Raw genomic sequence first — 17,440 nt, 5'->3', positions numbered from 1 at the left:
GAGTTGCAATAATCAAGTTTTGATAGGATAAGCGCTCTGGATAGGATAAGGCAGCTCTCATCTGAAAGGAATTTTTTCCCGGCTCGTATTAATTTGCATGTATAGGCCGTAGATGAGGCAAGTGAGTTTACCTGTTTGGTGAGGGATATGGTTGAGTCGAGGTAGAAACCTAGCGTTTTTACTTCTCTGGCGACCTTGATAGTGTTCCCATCAATGATAAAGGCTGAGTAATTTGGGTTGAGTTTAGAAATGCGAGCAGTGGTGCCCATGATGATGAGCTCCGTTTTGTCATCGTTCAGGCATAGGCCATGGTTGGCCATCCATGCCTGAACGATGCTATAGACTCTGTTCACCAAAGCCAGATCTTCCCTGTAATCCCCCGTAAGTGGTAGGAGAATCTGGGTATCGTCTGCGTAATTAGTGTAGGTGATACCCAGATTATCAAGATCGTCAAAGAGTGGCTTGGTGAAAATGTATAGTGTAGGCGAGACACAAGATCCCTGGGGCACTCCGCATGTAATGGGTATCGGGTCTGCCGCCGCCAGGGGGGAGAATACCCTCATGGTCCTGTCACTGAGGAATGACTGTATCCAGACTATAGCTTCCCCTGAAAAGTGGGCCGCAGAGTAAAGGTGATTACACAGGACACTATGGTCCACCAGATCAAAGGCGGCTGAGAGGTCTAGTAGGAGGAGGAGGAGTGCTAATTTGCCCTTATCTCTGAGTGCGTCTATTTGGGCCTTTAAATCAATGAGGGCAGTTTCTGTGCCGTGTTGAGGGCGGAAACCAGATTGGCGGGCGCCAAGGAGATGGTTCACCTCGAGGAAATTCTGAATTTGGGTGTATGCTACCTTATCTAGTATTTTTAGTAAGAAGGGCACCGTGGTGATGGGCCTGTAGTTGGTGGGAATGTTGGGGTCTAGTGTTTGTTTTTTCAGAAGGGGGAGAACCCATGATTCCTTTAGGTTGCGTGGGATGATGCCAGTAGTGAAGGAGGCATTATTAAGTTTGGTGATGAAGGGAGCTAGATCTCTGGCAGCGTCAGACAGAGGGCTTGTGCTGGACATTGGTCGCCTTTGCAGTTAGATGGTTTAAGTCCAAGAATGGTTTTCTCAACCTCGATCACTGAGACCTTAGAAAAGTTGAATTGTGTGAGTTGTTTGGGTTTAGGTATAGATATTTTGTTAAGGGGGATTTGGGTTTGAGTTTGGGGTGATAAAGAGGCTTTTTTTAGGGCAATTTTTGTTTGGAGGTTGGCTACTTTGTTGGTTAGTGCCAACTGTATGTTTGTACACCAAGTTTTATCTTTAATGGAGTCGTCCTGAGCTGCGATGGGGGTTTCCAGTTCCTTTAGGATAGAGAAGAGCTCTTTCATACTGGAATTGGCTTGGGAAATCCTATTATTATACGTTTCTTGTTTGGCCAGGATGATATTCTTTTTGTATTGCGATGAGATATTTATTAGATTAGTTTTGTTTTTTGCGGTAGGATGTAGATTCCATGCCGTTTCGCATTTTCTTTTCTGTAGTCTTAGGTTTTTTAGCCATGCCAAGGGAAGTATATCAGATGAACGTTCCCCCTCTGTTTAAGTAATTAGAAAAAGATTTGGTGAGGTGGGCCTCTCTGGAGATATCACTACTGGGGCGAATCATGACCTGCAAAATCAATCTGCTACCACGATCCCTATACTTCTGCTCTACTTTGCCTGTATTTGTATTTGGTCTATTTAGAGTGCGCAAACTCAAGTTGTAATACTTGAAGTACAAGGTACAGATCATCATGACAGAGATGGCACATATATGTCAATGAATACAAAGGAAATGAGATAGATGCGTACAAAGCATTTATACCATATACCATATAGCTAATACTATCTGCATAAATATGGCAGGCGTCTGTGTGCAGTTATACGCTAATGGTGGCAAGCTCTTGCTCGATGAGCCATGATTTAGCTGATTTCTTGAAAGTGGTGTATCAGGGTTCAGATCTCAAAGTTGGGGATGGTGTTCCAAAGTTTGGAGGCAAGAACTGGGAAACTGGATCCGCCAGCATTCTGTAGTTTAAATCTGGGTATGGTAAGTCAATGAGCTTGTGCAGATCTGAGTGGACGGGTGGCTGTGTGTGCTGTGAAGCGGTTTGGCAAGTATTCAGGTGCTTGATCAGCTCAGCACTTATGTGTAAGTGTGAGGGCTTTGAGGGAGATTCTGTGTGCCACAGGGAGCCAGTGGAGGTTTCATCTAGTGTCAGAAATGTGCATTTTTCTGGGGATGTTGAGAGTCTGGGTTACGTGGAGTGTATTGATGTTCTTTTGGCTAGTACCCAAGTAAAGGGCATTGCAATAATCAATTTTGGCCATGACGAGGGTTCTTGCCAAAATGATGCAGTTGGGGGTGGTGATGAATGGTCTGAACGCTGTCACCAGTTTGCAGGTGTATGCTGAGACTACTGAGTTGATTTGTTCAGTCAGAGATAGGGTCGAGTCCAGGTGGGAGCCGAGGGTTTTGGTGTTGTTGGAGACCTTGATGATGGTGTTTCCATCGATGATGAAGGATTGGAAAGCAGTGTCCAATTTACTAAGTCATGGGAGGGAGCCTAGGATGAGTAGCTAGGTCTTATCGTCATTTAAACAGAGACCGTGATGTGCCATCCACGCTTGGATAACTGAGTAGACCTAATTGAGAGCGTTTGAGTCAGTTGTGTAGTCCCCTGTGATGGGGATGAGTATCTGGGTGTCATAAGCATAGTTTGCGTATCAGATAGTCAAGAGCATCAAATAGGGGTTTGGTAAACACATTGTATAATGTGGTAGATATGCAAGACCCTTGTGGGACTCCACATGTAACGGGTAGAGGATCAGCTGAGGCAGTTGGAGAGAATACACACATGGTTCTGTTTGCAAGGAAGGACCTGATCCATGATGTGGCCTCAACTGAGAAATGTGCAGTGGTTTTTAGGTGGTTTTTAGGTGGTGGCAGAGAATTTGATGGTCGAGCAAATCGAACGCTGCCGAAAGGTCAAGTAATAATAGTAGTGCCATCTTATCTTTGTCTTTAATATCCTGTATTTGAGTTTTCAAGTCTAGGTGGGCTGACTCAGTACTATGTTTGGGGCGGAAGCCTGATTGGCAGAGTCCAAGGAGTCTATTGGATTCAAGGTACTCCTGAATAGGCTGCTCGGTCTAGAATTTTCAAGAGGAAAGGCACAGTGGTGATTGGCCGGTAGTTAGAAGGGTAACTGAGGTCAAGAGTGGGTTTTTTCATGAGCGGGATGACCCACGCATCCTTAAGATTGTTAGGGACAGTGCCGGCTTTGAAAGAGGCATTGATAAAAGTGGTGATGAATGGAGCGAGGTCATGGGCAGCTTCCTTGATGATGGGTGCAGGACAAGAGTCGCCTTGACAATTGGAAGGTTTTAGTTTTTTTATGATATTTTCCACTTCCCAGATAGATAGTGGGGAGAAGCTAAATGGTTTGCATGAAGGTGTAGGTTATGCTAGGCTAGCGATGGGGATCGTAGCAAGAGGGTTTGTCAGCAGGCTGCATATTTTGTTGTTATTTTGGTCTTTAAGGTAGTGATTTTGTCTAGAAGTGCATTTTGTATACTGGTACACTAGGCGGCGTTAGTGTTACACTTGTCTGTTGGAGTACTAGGAGTTTCAAGTCCTTTGAGAATCTTGAAGAGCTCTTTGGTATTCGATTCTGCCTGAAGGATATGTTTGTAGTAGGTGTCCTTTTTAGCTATAAAAATAGCTTCCTTGTAGTTAATAGATGCCGTAATCAATGTATTTTTGTTAGAACCTGTTGGATGGCTTTTACAATGTGATTCTGCATTTCTTTTGGCTTTGCGTAACTCTCTCAACTAAGGAGTAAACCAAGAGTTAAGGTGAGCCCGCTGTTTGGGTTTTCATATTTTTAGTGGAGCTATGTCATTTAAGGCTTTTAGTATGGTTTGGTTGTAGGTATCTACAAGAGCTGTAGGGTCAGAACAGGCGATTGCAACTTTGTTAAGAAGGGGGAGGATGATCGGTAGTAATCTCTCCTTAGTAATGTCCTTCGTGTTGCGAGTTAGGGTCGCAGGTGCCATGTTAGGAGTAGGATTAGAGGATAAAGCTTTGATAGAAAAGGTTATCTTATGATGATCAGACCAGATGCAAGGCATGACTGATGTCAGATTGCTGCTGTAATTCAGATCTGCATGTCAGTCAAGAGTTCTCCCTTTGATGTGTGGAGGCTCATAAATGTGGTGATTAAATCCTAGATCAGTCAGTGAGCTGGCCAGATCAAGGGCTTTAGTATCGTTATGGTCTAAAAGGTTAAGATCCCCCATGAGGATTATTTGTGTGTTGGGCTTACCATTAGTAGTGAGAATGGTGGAGATATCCTCTGCAAAGGAGGAAATCGGACCTAGGGGGCGATAGACGAGGTGCATTGTGGCAGTTTCGTTGGGTGATAATGCTAACTTAACTGAGAGTAGCTCAGCGGAAAGAATCTTAATATTAGGGATTTGTCTAAACTCAAGGGATTGTTTGAAAATGAAAGCAACTCCCCCACCTTTTGATTGACTAGTATCTCTATCATTTCGAATATTGGCGTAATTGTCAGGTATGGCTAGGGTGAGTGCAGGGCCAGAGGCTGCATGTAGCCAGGTTTTAGAGACGGCTAGGAAGTCGAGGTCCTCAGTTATGATGAAGTCGGCGATGTCAAGAACATGAGCTGGGAGAGATTTGGCGTTGACCAGGGCCCCTTTAAATGAGTTAATTTTTTCTGCTATGTGGCAGTTAGGGCGAGGGATGAGTGACTTGTTGATGAACATGTTAGTAGCATCTATACCGGTAGTGGTAGAGGTTGGTAATGAGGTTTTAGTTTTAGCAATAGTGGAGGGAACAATTTTTTTAGCAAATCTGGAACCTAATCTAAAATTTCTGAGGCTGATAGCGCAGGGTAGGTTAGGTGTTGGTTTGCGAGCAAAGTGTTCAAGCCACAGAGCAGGCGAGTTGAGGTAAGGATTGGTACTAGGCATGGTATGATTTGATTCGGAATGTGTTAGAGGAGTAAGTGAGAGACCAGTGGGACTGACGGATGTAAAGGTGTAAGTAAAATCAAGGTTGTTAAACCTGCCGATGAGTCTTAGTGTTACCATGGACACAAGGCATACCACAAACGTGTAGGACAACCAGCACATAGTTATATGTGGAGGGACAGCAAGATGAGACCTCAAGTACGACTATCACAGTGGAAAACAGTAGCTATACAGGTACAGGCAATAAATTAGGACCTCAGTCCGACTAGCACAGTAGAAAACAGTAGCTATCCAGTATAGGCAATGAATTGGAACCTCAGTCCGGCTAGCACGTTGGAGGCAGTGGTTGCTCGGAATGAAGCATTACAGTTTGCAATGGGTCATGAGGGTTATAATGTAGCATACATAGACAGCGGTTTATACCGTAGTTGTGTCAAAGTTAGCAGTAAGTATAATGGAGTATTTAGAAGCAATTATGCTAAATAGGGGCTGGACAAGCTGCACAAGATGTGCTGGTAGTACAGATACAGTGGCGAGAGAATGTCAGGTAGATATTTTACATTAAATAGCATGTGGTGGCTAGTATACAAAGTCTAATGCTGTTAATAAGTAAAGTGTTTGCAGCTATGATCCGCGAAGGTGCGGCCATATTTTTAAACATAATACTGGTAGGCACCGAACAACTCCCACTGATGCATGTGTGATAGGTAACTGCTAAAGCTACATGAGCCGTGTTACGAGACTGGCATAGTAGAACAAGGGAAATAACGATTAGGTGCCCGCTTACCAATTAAGGGACAGGCTTTCCAGAAGTAAATTAGCCAGGGGTCTGTGTCCATGAAATGTGCAAGTCTTAGTGTGATGGCCAGGATATTCACACCGGCTGTGCAGTGGTAGCAGATCGTCCCCTGTATGTCCTGTGTAGTCACGGATAGGCACAGATAGGGGACACGGAGGAAGCCTTTGCCTAGTGCCTTCACCGCAGTGCCGGTTTACGCCTTCCGGCGATGGTTGGGGCCGGATATGAGATGAAACCCCCAATCCTGCAGCAGGCCGCATATTGTTGCTTAGCAACCTATATCAACAGAGAATCGCCGGCCATTTTGTTATGCTATCGGATATGCAAGATGCTACGAAGCGAGGTAATATGCATATAATGGTCCTGACGGCCTTTTGAATCATGATGGCCAAGGAAAATGCCCAAGGAGGGCTACAGTAGTGCAGGGGGGCCTGGATGGCTTACCCTGCTCAGTCCACGGAGCAGCAGCTTCGAGGGGCAGTCTGGAGGCAGGCTACGGGAGGGGCTCCTGCCCACCTTCCCTCTTCCCGGCGACTGTCTCGATCCCACTGCACCCTCTTCTTTTTTAAATATGTTTATTTTAAACCAAGGCAGGACAAATTACAAACAACATTGCATGAGGATTTCACTCCTTTTCGACAATTCCCTTTAGCTCATTCTCCCCCCCCCTCTGGTCCCCAGATTGCTTCCCCCAGTTCCCTCGCTCAGTGGGATCGTCCGCTGTCCTCACCACTCAGGTAGGCTCCCGATCCTTCAGGGCCCATCGCGTGTTGAGCGGTTTAAATGTTAAGGCAGGAAATCGCTGGTCATAGTCCAGCACTGGGGCCCAGACATTCTGGAAGCGGTGGAGGACTCCCGCCCTTGCCACGGTCACTTATTCCGCAATCAGGATGTCCCATAATTTGCCCCACCAGTGGGCCATGCATGGGCCTTCCGGGGACTTCCAGAAGCGGGCTAGCACAGTTTTGGCCACCAGTAGGCATTGCGTTACTAATTTCGCTCTGTTTCCGGAGCGGGGGTATACCCTGTGGGTCGGGACCCCTAGAAGGACAGTTTTGGGTTCCAGGGGGAGTGTCATCCCGGTAATTTGTTCGATCGTCGCCAGGCACCGTTCTCAGAATTGCCGGATCTTTGGGCAGGCCCACCACATGTGGAAGAAAGAGCCAGGCTGGGGCATCCTCTCCAGCAGGAATAGTTCACCCGTGGGTTCATGTGGTGTAATCTAAGGGGGCGTAGTACCATCGCAATATGAGCTTGTATGCGCATTCTTTATTGGTGACACAGGTAGATGAGGAGTGGGTACGTGTCCAGATGTTTACCCAGGTCTGGTCGTCAATCGGGTGACCAAGGTCGGCCTCCCATTGGGCCATGCATCGCGTTCTTGCAGTTAGGAAGTCCCCCAGGAAGCGTCTGTACAGTTGTCAAGGTCCTGCCCCTGGCTGGTAGGTCCTTAAGCGTTAGTTCAAGGGGGTAATGGGGTGAGCAGCAGCCTGGAGGGTCTGGGGATGCGAGCACCAGTGCCGGAGCTGGCAGTAAGTAAATTTGTCACTTTCCTGGAGTTGGAACACCGTCTTACATTGTTCGAAGGTGCGGGTTATGTTCCCAGCGTATAGTTGATTCAGGGTCTCGAGGCCGCCGTCAATCCAGTTCTGAAAGTTACGGAGGTTTGCCCCGCTCAGAAGTTTGGGTTATGGAAGATTGGAGAGAGAGGGCTTTGTCCTCTTGGGATTCCCTTTTGTTTCAGAGCCCAGTCCCAGGAGCTTAGCGTGTGTTTGGTTGTTAATAAGAGGCTCTTCCAGTGTTCTCTCAGGGAGGGCTGGATATGTGGGAGGAATCGCAGGCAGAGCGGTAGTTGCGCCTGCTCCAGTTCCACCCATCTAGGGCGGTCTGTGATTATCTGCCAAGCGTGGACGTGTGCTAGCTGTGCTGCCGCCCTGTAGGTTCGGAGATCGGGGATCCCCAGTCCCCCTAGTCTAGAGCTGCCAACCAGAGTTTTATGGGGAATTCTGGGCTTCTTGCCTCTCCATATGAACTTCAGCATTCTCTTCTGCAGATCCTGGAGAGCTGGATTTGGGATGGCTACTGCGAGGGAGGAGCAAGCGTAGAGGAATCTCGGAAGCAGGTTCATTTTGGCAGCTGTGATCCGTCTCATTAGTGAGATTTCCTGAGTGGACCAGCGGTTCAGATCCCCTTCTAGTTCTCGGAATAATCTGGGGAAGTTTGCCTGGTATGTGTCTCTTGGATTTGCCGTAATGTGAACTCCCAGGTAGGGGATGGATTGTCTCTTCCATGTGATCGTGCGCAGCCTGGATAGTACCTCTTGTTCCTCCCGGTGCAGGCCGATGCCCAGGGCTACTGATTTAGAGAAGTTGACGGTGAAACCGGTGACCTTCCCGAAGTTAGAAATTTCCGCCAGGGCGTGTTTTGCTGAGATGTTGGGTTCTGAGAGCGTCAGTAGGAGGTTGTCGGCGTATAACGCAATTTTGTGTTGGGATGGCCCTACTTGGGGACCCTTGATGAGCTTGTTCCGTCTGATTCTTTGGGCAAAAGGTTCCATTGTTAGCGCGAAGAGAAGGGGTGATAGCGGGCAGCCCTGCCTCGTCCCAGAGGTCATGGGGATTAGGGTTGATAGGGAGCCATTGATCCTCAGGAGGGTCTTAGAGAATTCGTAGTTAGCCATCATCGTAAACTGGAAAGTTGGACCAAAGCCAAAGGCCTCTAGAGTGAGCTTCATGAATGACCAGTCTACCCTGTCGAATGCTTTGGTAGCATCTAGGGCCATCAGTGCAAGGCCCTGGGAGTGTCTGTGGGCGATGTCTAACAGGTTCAGGGTTCTCCTGATATTGTCCCCTGCCGCTCTATTCAGGATGAAGCCCGTTTGATCGGGGTGAATTATGGCCGGAAGGATGTGCGACAGCCGGTTGGCCAGGATCTTGGAATAAAGGTTAGCGTCTATGTTCAACAGGGCAATTGGCCTGTATGAAGCTGGGTCTCTCGGGTCTTTCCCTGGCTTGGGGAGGAAGATTGTAGTAGACTCCTGCATTGAGGGGGTCATTGAGCCTCTTTCTTTGAATGAGTTGAAGAGTGTCACCATAGGGGGGGATCAGTTGGGATTTGAATACTTTGTAGAATCTCGAGGAGAATCCGTCTGGGCCCGGGCCCGTGTTTTGAGGGATTTGATGGCTTCGTCAACCTCCTCCTCCGTGATTGGAGCCTCTAGGCTCTCTTATTGTGGCGGGCAGGCGTGGCAGAGCTGCCCCCTGTAGGTGTTCCTCCTGTTCGGACCGGTCCCGTGGAGGTGCAGTTATTACTTGGGTTAGGTGATCCATTGCCAGCTGCTGTTTCTCCGGCTCAGAGTAATTGTGGGTCGCGGAGCCCCGTGATGGTGTTGGTTCGTCTTGTTTTGGCCAGTTTGGCTACCAGTAGCTTGTTAGCTTTGCTGTTCTTGGCATAATAGAATTGCCTAGTCTTGGCCATTAGTTGCGCAGTGTGCTCAGCGTAGTGGGCCTCTAGTTTCTTTCTGGCTGTGCGGATGGCTCGTTAAGTCCTGGGGGACCACCCCTTCTTCTTTCGGGCATCCTCTGCTGTTTGCAGTTCCTCCTTGAGGGCTTGTCGGGTTTGTCGGCGGTTCCGGTGAAATGCCACCCATTGTGCTATCAGGGCTCCCCTGATCACTGCTTTCATGACGTCCCAATTGTTTGCGGGGGAAGTGTCTGTGACTGGGTTTTCCACGAGGAAGTTTTTAATAGTGGTTGCGATCCTATCTCTAACCAGCATGTCATTGAGGATCGGGTCGTAGAGCGACCACTTGCGAGTGGAGTTGGCTATGGGGGCTTGGGTTCGGAGTTCCATGATTATTGGTGCATGGTCCGATAAGATTCTTGGGCCGATGGAAACCTCGTTGGCGTAGGCGAGGGTCTGGGGCGAAGTTAGAAGGAGGTCAATCCTCAAGAAGGTTCGGTGGATATGGGAGAAGAAGAAGTCCCTCTCGGTAGGGTGGAGCACCCGCCATGAGTACACTACTTCTTGGGTTCTGAATAGGCGTAAGAGGCTAAGGGCTTGCGTGAAATCTCCCGGGGTGGGGTGGTGGTATTTACCTTTAGTGGGGTCCGGCACTCCGTTGAAGTCCCCCCCCCCATTACTGTCGGCCTTCTGTGGAGCGTATACTGAGCCGAAGGTATAGAGATCACCCAGTAAGAGGCATTTAACTGCCACGAAGCGGCCCTCTGGGCATGATATTGAGTCCAAGATCTGCGGATTTAGGTCTTTCCTAAAAAGGATCGCCGTGCCCCCCTTCTTAGATCCTCCCGAGGCGAGGAATTGATGTGGATATTGGCGGGATCGTAGGCGCCCAAAGTCTGCTGGAAGGAGGTGAGTTTCTTGGAGCATCACCACCCCGGCTTCTTCGTCTTGTAGTTTCTGTAGGATCGACTTGCGTTTAGAGGGGGAGTTCAGCCCATTAACATTTAGCGAGAGGCACTGTAATGTCTGGTGCTCATGAGCCAGAGACCCAGCTGTGTCATGTTCAGGGGGGAAGGGGTTGGAAGAGAGACAGTTAGTCGCCGTTATAGGTGAAGGTTAAGTGTGTGTTGTCCTGCTCTTGGGGTTTTAACAGGGGCCCCCCAATGGGAGGCCAACTTTTTAACTGGCGGAGTGGTCGACATTGTGAGTGCGGCCAAGCCCCTGGCCAACTGGGCCAATTGAGTCACTAGGATAACTTGGCTTTCCAAGGACAGAGGTGGAATGTACCTTGGAATGGGCATGGGTCGTGGGTGAAGCCACCGTATTGGGTAGTAATAATCTTTGGCAGTATCGGAACTAGCGAATCACAGTAGAAGAAGGCTGGGCGCCTAGTCCGAAGGTGCGGCAATGGTTCATGTGGTGTGGCCTGATTACTGTTTACCTCCTCCTGTTGTTTTGAGAAACTCTCGACCATGAGGACCGTCTAGGCTGCAGGGAGGGGGCAGACTCCAGGTTCCCTGTCGCTTCCGAGATTGCTGAGGTGGCCTCTTTGGGGGAAGATGGGTGCATGATCTTGCTGGCATCTTCCAGGTGGCTAATTCTCTGCAGGGCACCGTTATATGAGAATTGCAGGGCTGTGTTCTAACTCGATGGGTCAGACTTGATGGGCATGCAGTAATGTAATACCTCCGTCCCCAAGTACCGCTCGAGCAGGAAAAAATAACTGCCCTAGCAATCCTTGAGACCACAGGTGTGGAGTGTCGTCGTCAGCTTGGTACCGGGAACGCCGGAAGGACCCCCGAGTGCTGTAAGGCAAAGGGTTAGAATCAAGGAAACACCCAAAAGGCAACTGGCAAAGGGAGCAAACAAGGTACAGTGACACCAGCTTACCTAAAGGATGGTAGCATTGGTAGGAGACCTACACAGACAGCAGGGGAAACCAACAGCAGGCTGGGATGATGCAGTTGGCACTCCGGAAACACCTGGGTGAAGCAAGAACTTGATCTGTGGCAAAACTTGATGCAATCCGAGGTTTCAGAAACAGAGGGACAATCCAGAGCCAAGTCCAGTGTTCAAACAGAGGTCAAGATGATCCGGGGGGTCAGAGAGCGCGCCAAAGTCCAAGGGTAATCCAAAGCAGGTCCAAGTAAAACGTTCCGAGGTCGAAGTAAGGATAGTAACAAGATGCAGTAAGTAACGCCTGGCAGTCCTCCGGAGAAGTAGCTGTGAAGCGACCCGCTGCATTTGCCGGCTTCTTTTGAAGCTGTGAGCGGAGCCACGTGACGCATCACGTGACCGCTCGCGCGCGTTATGCGGAGCGCAACGCGGCCAGCGATTGGTGCTGCCGGCGCTTCATGGTATGCTGGCATCGCCGGGTGTGGAGGAGGCACCATGGCAACCGCCACCGTGGAAAAGGGCGAAAAGAGGCAGGTCTGCCCACCGTGGTATCCCGCCTGCCGTGCCTCCCCTGCTGATGTGGGTGGAAAACATGATGGCGAGAAGCACCAGGTAGGAGAGATGGGTGGAGGGAGAAAGTGGGAGTTGGGGTGAGTGCGGGGGCGTGACAGGCTGTTGGAAAAAGCCATCTATACCGGACCTGACGTTCGTGAAGGAAGAGGGCTAAGGGTCGTAGTGCTTTCTCCTTCTGGTGGCCGGGAGCCGCCCTCCTCTTGGTGGTCCTGCGAGGTGGGCCTGGCAAGGTCGATTTTTTTCCCCCTGTCCGGGGCTGTAAGCATGGTGGCTATGCCCCCGTTTTTGCTTGCTTTTGTTTGTTTGGACATAGTGCCAGTTCGTGGGGCAGAAGATCTGTCAGGGAGGCAGATTTGTGTTCCACTTCGGGGGCACTGATTTAAATTGAGGTGAGTTGGTTCTGGAGAACGCTGGCGTGCACAGCCCACCTGGACTGAAGATTTTGAGCTCCGCTATCGGCCTGCCTGGTGGCTCAGATTACGTTTGGCGCGGGGTGGCTGTGGTTTCCTGCCAATGTAGAGGTGCTGGTTGGAGGGCCTTGGTCTCAGAGGTGGGTGTAGCAGGGCGTAGCAGGGCCTTCACTGCCCATCCGAGGGAGCTGCCCCTGGTTATGATGAGCGGTGCGTGGGACCACCAATTTTGCTGGAAAGAGGCAGATCCTCTGCTTCTTTGCTTGGAGGGGAGGCGCTGGCTGGAGGTGTGGGCCGGGGCGCCCCAGGAGTTGGGAGTGCAGGCCTTATGATGAAGTTGCGCGGACCAGCGAGGAGAGGGGTCCGGGGAGAACTCCAGTGCCGGGGGGCGGGGGGAGGATGGAGGGCGTCAGTTTCCTTGCGCCACCCCCGGCACGTGATCTGCGACCTCCTCTGGAGGGGGCCCGGGCCAGGTGTAAACCGGCCCCCACCTCACGCCCCCCAGCAGGCCCTACATGTGTGCACGCCGACCGCGCCGCTTGCGCTGCAGGTGCTGGTGCAGGATCTCCATGCTGGAATGGAAATGAGTCCCGCGGGGCCGCGAGCCGGCGTGGAGAAGGTTGTAGGGGTTTCTCCCCGCCCTGAGGGGCCGCACTGGCTCCGTTGCGTGCTGCCGTGAAGGTCGCCCTTTTGCGGTGGTGTTACGGTTACCCTCGGTTCAGGGTCTGGGATGTATCCGCTTGATACCGGAGGGCTCAGGTCCCCGTCTGCCGTAGTTGGGCGGTATACTCTGTGGGGCTCCAAAGGGTTATGGGGATCATCCGTACTGCCTCTGCTCTCCCGATGGAGGTGCGCCTGCCATCTTGGATTTTGGCGCCGTTCTGTGCCAGGGCGATTCGATGAAAATGCCGGGTCTAGTGAAGGCGTTAAGCTCTCATAATCGGACTGTGGGTGCCATAGTTGTTCCGATCACCCTGGGTGCTAGTAGGGCCCCAGCTGGAAGTCGGGAAGCCGCATATCTTTGCTTTTACGGTGGGCTTCTCACAGAGGGCCTGAGGGGAGCAGCCACATCGATGGCGCTCCAAGCCACGCCGCCACTGCACCCTCTTCTTAACTTGCAACGTAAAATGCTGCAATTTATATGGAAAGGTAAAAGGGCCAGGATTCCTAAAAAGGTTATGATGGCCAATGCTAGCTTGGGAGGACTGGGGGTCCCAAACCTACACACATATTATGTGGCCTCGCAGTTGCCGTGATCCCCGGCATGGCTCTCCCCATCAGACCCACCACAGTGGGTAGACCTCGAACCATCCAGGTTACCACTACCACTCGGTTTCCTCCTGTATGTCTCCCCCTCAGCGCAAAGGTTCTGGCCGGGTATCCTCTCCTCCATACAATGCACACTAAAAATATGGGACTGGGCAATGAAATTTAAAGCATCCTAAATGGCCTGGGCCCAAATAGTCCTATCTTTCCCAACCCAACCTTCCCCCGTGGAATCCACCCCACAAACCTCAAGAATTGGGTAAGTGGTGGGCTACAAACCCTAACACAATTGTTTGACTATGGGCAACCGCGCACGTTTGAGAGCTGCAAGGTAACCTTTAAACTGACTGAGGCCGACATATTCTCTTACATCCAACTCCGCCACTGGTACACCCACCCCCTAGTGAGACAAAGAGCAACACGAGACCTTAGCCCCATTGAACTTACCCTGCAGGGAGCTCCAACTAGAGGGAATACTTCAAAACTGTACAGGTTGCTGCAAGATGACATGTTATCCCATCGCCCTGCATACACGACACAATAGGAAACAGACTTGGGGCACTCAATGGAGGATAACTCTTGAGTGGACATCTAGACGAGAAGCTACCCTTTATCTATATGTGTCACAAACAGAAAATGTGCCCTCAAACTACTTCTCCGATGGTATTATAACCCCGAGCACCTCCACCGCAAACAGAACTCATTAGACCCAAACTGCTGGCGAAAGTGAACGCAAGGCACCTTCCTGCATATGTGGTGCGAATGTCCCATCGTCCAGGCCTTCTGGGATAAAGTCCTTTCTACAATTGAAGCCATCACGTCCACTAAACTCCTGAAAAAACAGAGGCGATCCTGCTAGGTACTCCAATTCAGAAGGTTTACCCGAAAACCACCAAAATCATCATCACCCAATTAGTTCTGGCAGGAGGGATCACAATCGCTCAGACCTGGAAAACTCCAGAGGGACCATTGATCGCATAATGATGGATCAAAATATGGGACATCCTAGTAGCAGCGAAGGTCACAGTGGCGAAAGAGGGCCTACTACACAGATTCACAGATATATTGGCCCACTATTGGACTATGACCGTTCTTATCCAGCATTAACTTTCAAACCCCGGCTACCATGACTAACCCTGAGGGAGGTCACCTGAAGATATCGCCCAGAACTGTCCTCAACCTACAAGAACTATAGGCTGAAAGAATGTGAGCGGAAGGGTGGGGAATTCCTATGGGTGGGGAAAAAAGAGATATATCCTGCATAAATGACCCAATCCTGTTCTTGACCAATTATATATACTAAAACGTTGCATGTTTGCAACCGAATAAAATAAAATAAATTGTTTAAAAAACAAACAAAAAAAGAATATGATCCCATAGCTATGCATTTCATGGAAAGAAGAAAAACCCAAAAGCAACAACTTTTCATTCCTTCCCACCATGAGCATTTGAAGTCAGAGTTATCAAATAACATGCATCATTAGGAAAAATTGGAGATTTATCCACCTTGGTCTACTTTTAAGTAAGCCATTTCCCCAAACACCCCATGGTGGCGTACAAACGCAGCAGAAATGTTAGGAATCAATTGGTTAGGGCTGAGAGAACTAAACCAGTAACACAAAGATTCTTGCAGAAACCCAGGATTTGCACTATTCGTTGCCGTAATTGCCAACACTGCAACTTTATCATAAATGGTGATTCAGTTAGACATCCTGACACCCAGTTGGAACTGTCTGAGACTCAACCAGTCGAGACAAACGTGTCCCAATATTAACTTTCAACCACTGCGAGTTATACGCAATCCACCCAGATGGACAACGTTTAGACCACTGGATCAACCTATGAACCTGTTACAATGTGAAAACTCATGAAGAGTTCAAATTGCTGATTAAGCAACAACATTTGTTCTGTTTTATGTCTCACAATTTACTGTTTTCTCTTCAGCACACTATGTTCAAGTTGTATATATATTTTCTTTATTTGGAAAAAACACTATGGTTTAGTCTTTTTCACAACTAATGTTTTATGTTTCACACAAAACTGTAAATACGTGTATTTAATACAACCTATATATTTACATAAACCCCTAGTGAGTATATGGTGTTTTTTCTTCTGGATTTATCCTTTTTCTGGGCCAAATACTTCAATTATGATCCACTCCATTAGTAAAAAAAAAACAGAGAAGGCTCCTTGATTTCTGAAACTAAGTCATGCTTTATTCGATGACACATAATCAAGATGAAGCCTTCCAAGTAGCAGTACTAGTTTTTGTGTATTACTGTACTCCGTACCCGAGTCTGCTACTCCTCACCATGGGTACACCGAACATTTTGGTATAGACATCTTGACACTGGCAAGAAAAGAAAATTGCATCACTTTGCCACATGTGGCACACAACATGTCATCTATGGGATATGTTGCCCATGTAGAAAGTATTATGTGGGACAAACGACATGAACGGCAAAAGAGCATTTGACAGAGTCCAACATTTGCCCACGTAACGAAAAGTCACCACTATACAGGCATTTTTGTGAGCATAAAAATAATGCCTCACAGATGAGATGTGTGATGTTGAAATTAGTACACTCCCTCACAAGGGCAGGTGATATCAACAGGATGTTATCACCGAGAGAGTGGTTTTGTATACATAAACTAGACCACTTAAGTCCACTTGGCATGAATGAGGAATTTTACTTAGGTGCGTTTTTAGGAATACCAACTAGTACCACTCTTGTCAGACTCTTCAGTACACCATGATGAAAAGAATATGAAGATATAGGTTGTAAGCCGATTTACCATCCCTCTCTGCTACTCACTTTAATACATCCTAACCTATTATTTCTAGAAATTCGTGATACCGTAGCTTATGGATCTACTTTCTCTCACATAGTACTTGATTCTGAACATTGTTAACTAGTTTTTATATCATACCTTTCATATCCAAGCATAAATCGACCTTGAGTTGGTATAATTGACAACTAGTCTGGCTGTTTCATTACAGATTAGAAGATCCTACCAATATCCAAGGATATACATGCAAACAACATTCACATCGATTGTTGCTCTATGGTATTATTGGGATACTTAAGATATGTACTATCTAGTATGTCTTCGCACCAGAACACAACGTGATTATATGAATGTGGGGAGATAGGGAGCAAGTCAGTTTATCATTTCCTCCTATTTTCCATCAGTGTACATCCTACTCCATGAGTGAAATTGCAACCATTGAATTCAAGTGATTTTTTTGAAAATACATATTGTATTTTACAGTTGTTACATATTATTTTCCATATGGTTTTTATTATATGCTTCATTTTTTATTCATCTTGTGTTATTTGATTTTGATCTATATGTAATGGATCGATAATGCAATTACTTTACATATAATACACACTGTTGAATTAGACTGATAAGGTGGTTTACTTTGTGCTTCTGTGAACTTACATATCAATCATATTGAGGTGCTTTGCCCGTGTGATATACCTTTATACCACTACAACATCTTGTATTGAACTTCGCTTCTGATCATGACAAAACCTAAAATGGGTGTCTTGCGTTAGGCACATGATTACGTCATTGCAGTGTCACGTAGGCAACTCCATTACAAATGTGACAATCATATTGAATGCTATGTGTACGGTGGCATCCTGGACTCTACAGGAGACTCAGTCTCCGTTTGAACTTGACGTTTCTGGGAAAGGTAGAGATATTTGAACCTCCTTTGCTCACCTTATCCATACTAGCTCTGGTTTCTTATTGGAAGGGTTTTTAGATCCTAAATACAGTCCATTACCAATTAAATTTACATTCATAAGCTTATTGAGTAGACTTATTTTGATGGAGCCCTACCACTCAATTTGGAAGGTAGGAACCTTTACAGTGATTTTAATTGGATTATTGCAACACATGTTCTGATAAAATTATTGATACTAGTGTTTTGATTGGTTCTTTTTTCACATCCTTTAGATTTGAACATTGTGGACATTTAGAAGATTATTAGGTCTCTACCAC

The 17,440-nt window shown here is 47.9% G+C and overlaps 1 protein-coding gene across 3 annotated transcripts in view; it reads right to left on the bottom strand.

Annotated features, from left to right (window-relative positions):
• SPAG17 (sperm associated antigen 17) overlaps positions 1–17,440 on the bottom strand; it is a 1,712,709-nt gene that overhangs the window by 159,137 nt on the left and 1,536,132 nt on the right. The gene's annotated exons all lie outside the window — the stretch shown is intronic.

This window comes from Ambystoma mexicanum, chromosome 7p, assembly GCF_040938575.1.
Source record: "Ambystoma mexicanum isolate Mex_15411 chromosome 7p, UKY_AmexF1_1, whole genome shotgun sequence".
Classification (NCBI taxonomy): Eukaryota; Metazoa; Chordata; class Amphibia; order Caudata; family Ambystomatidae; genus Ambystoma; species Ambystoma mexicanum.
This window is presented reverse-complemented; position numbering and strand designations above follow the sequence as displayed.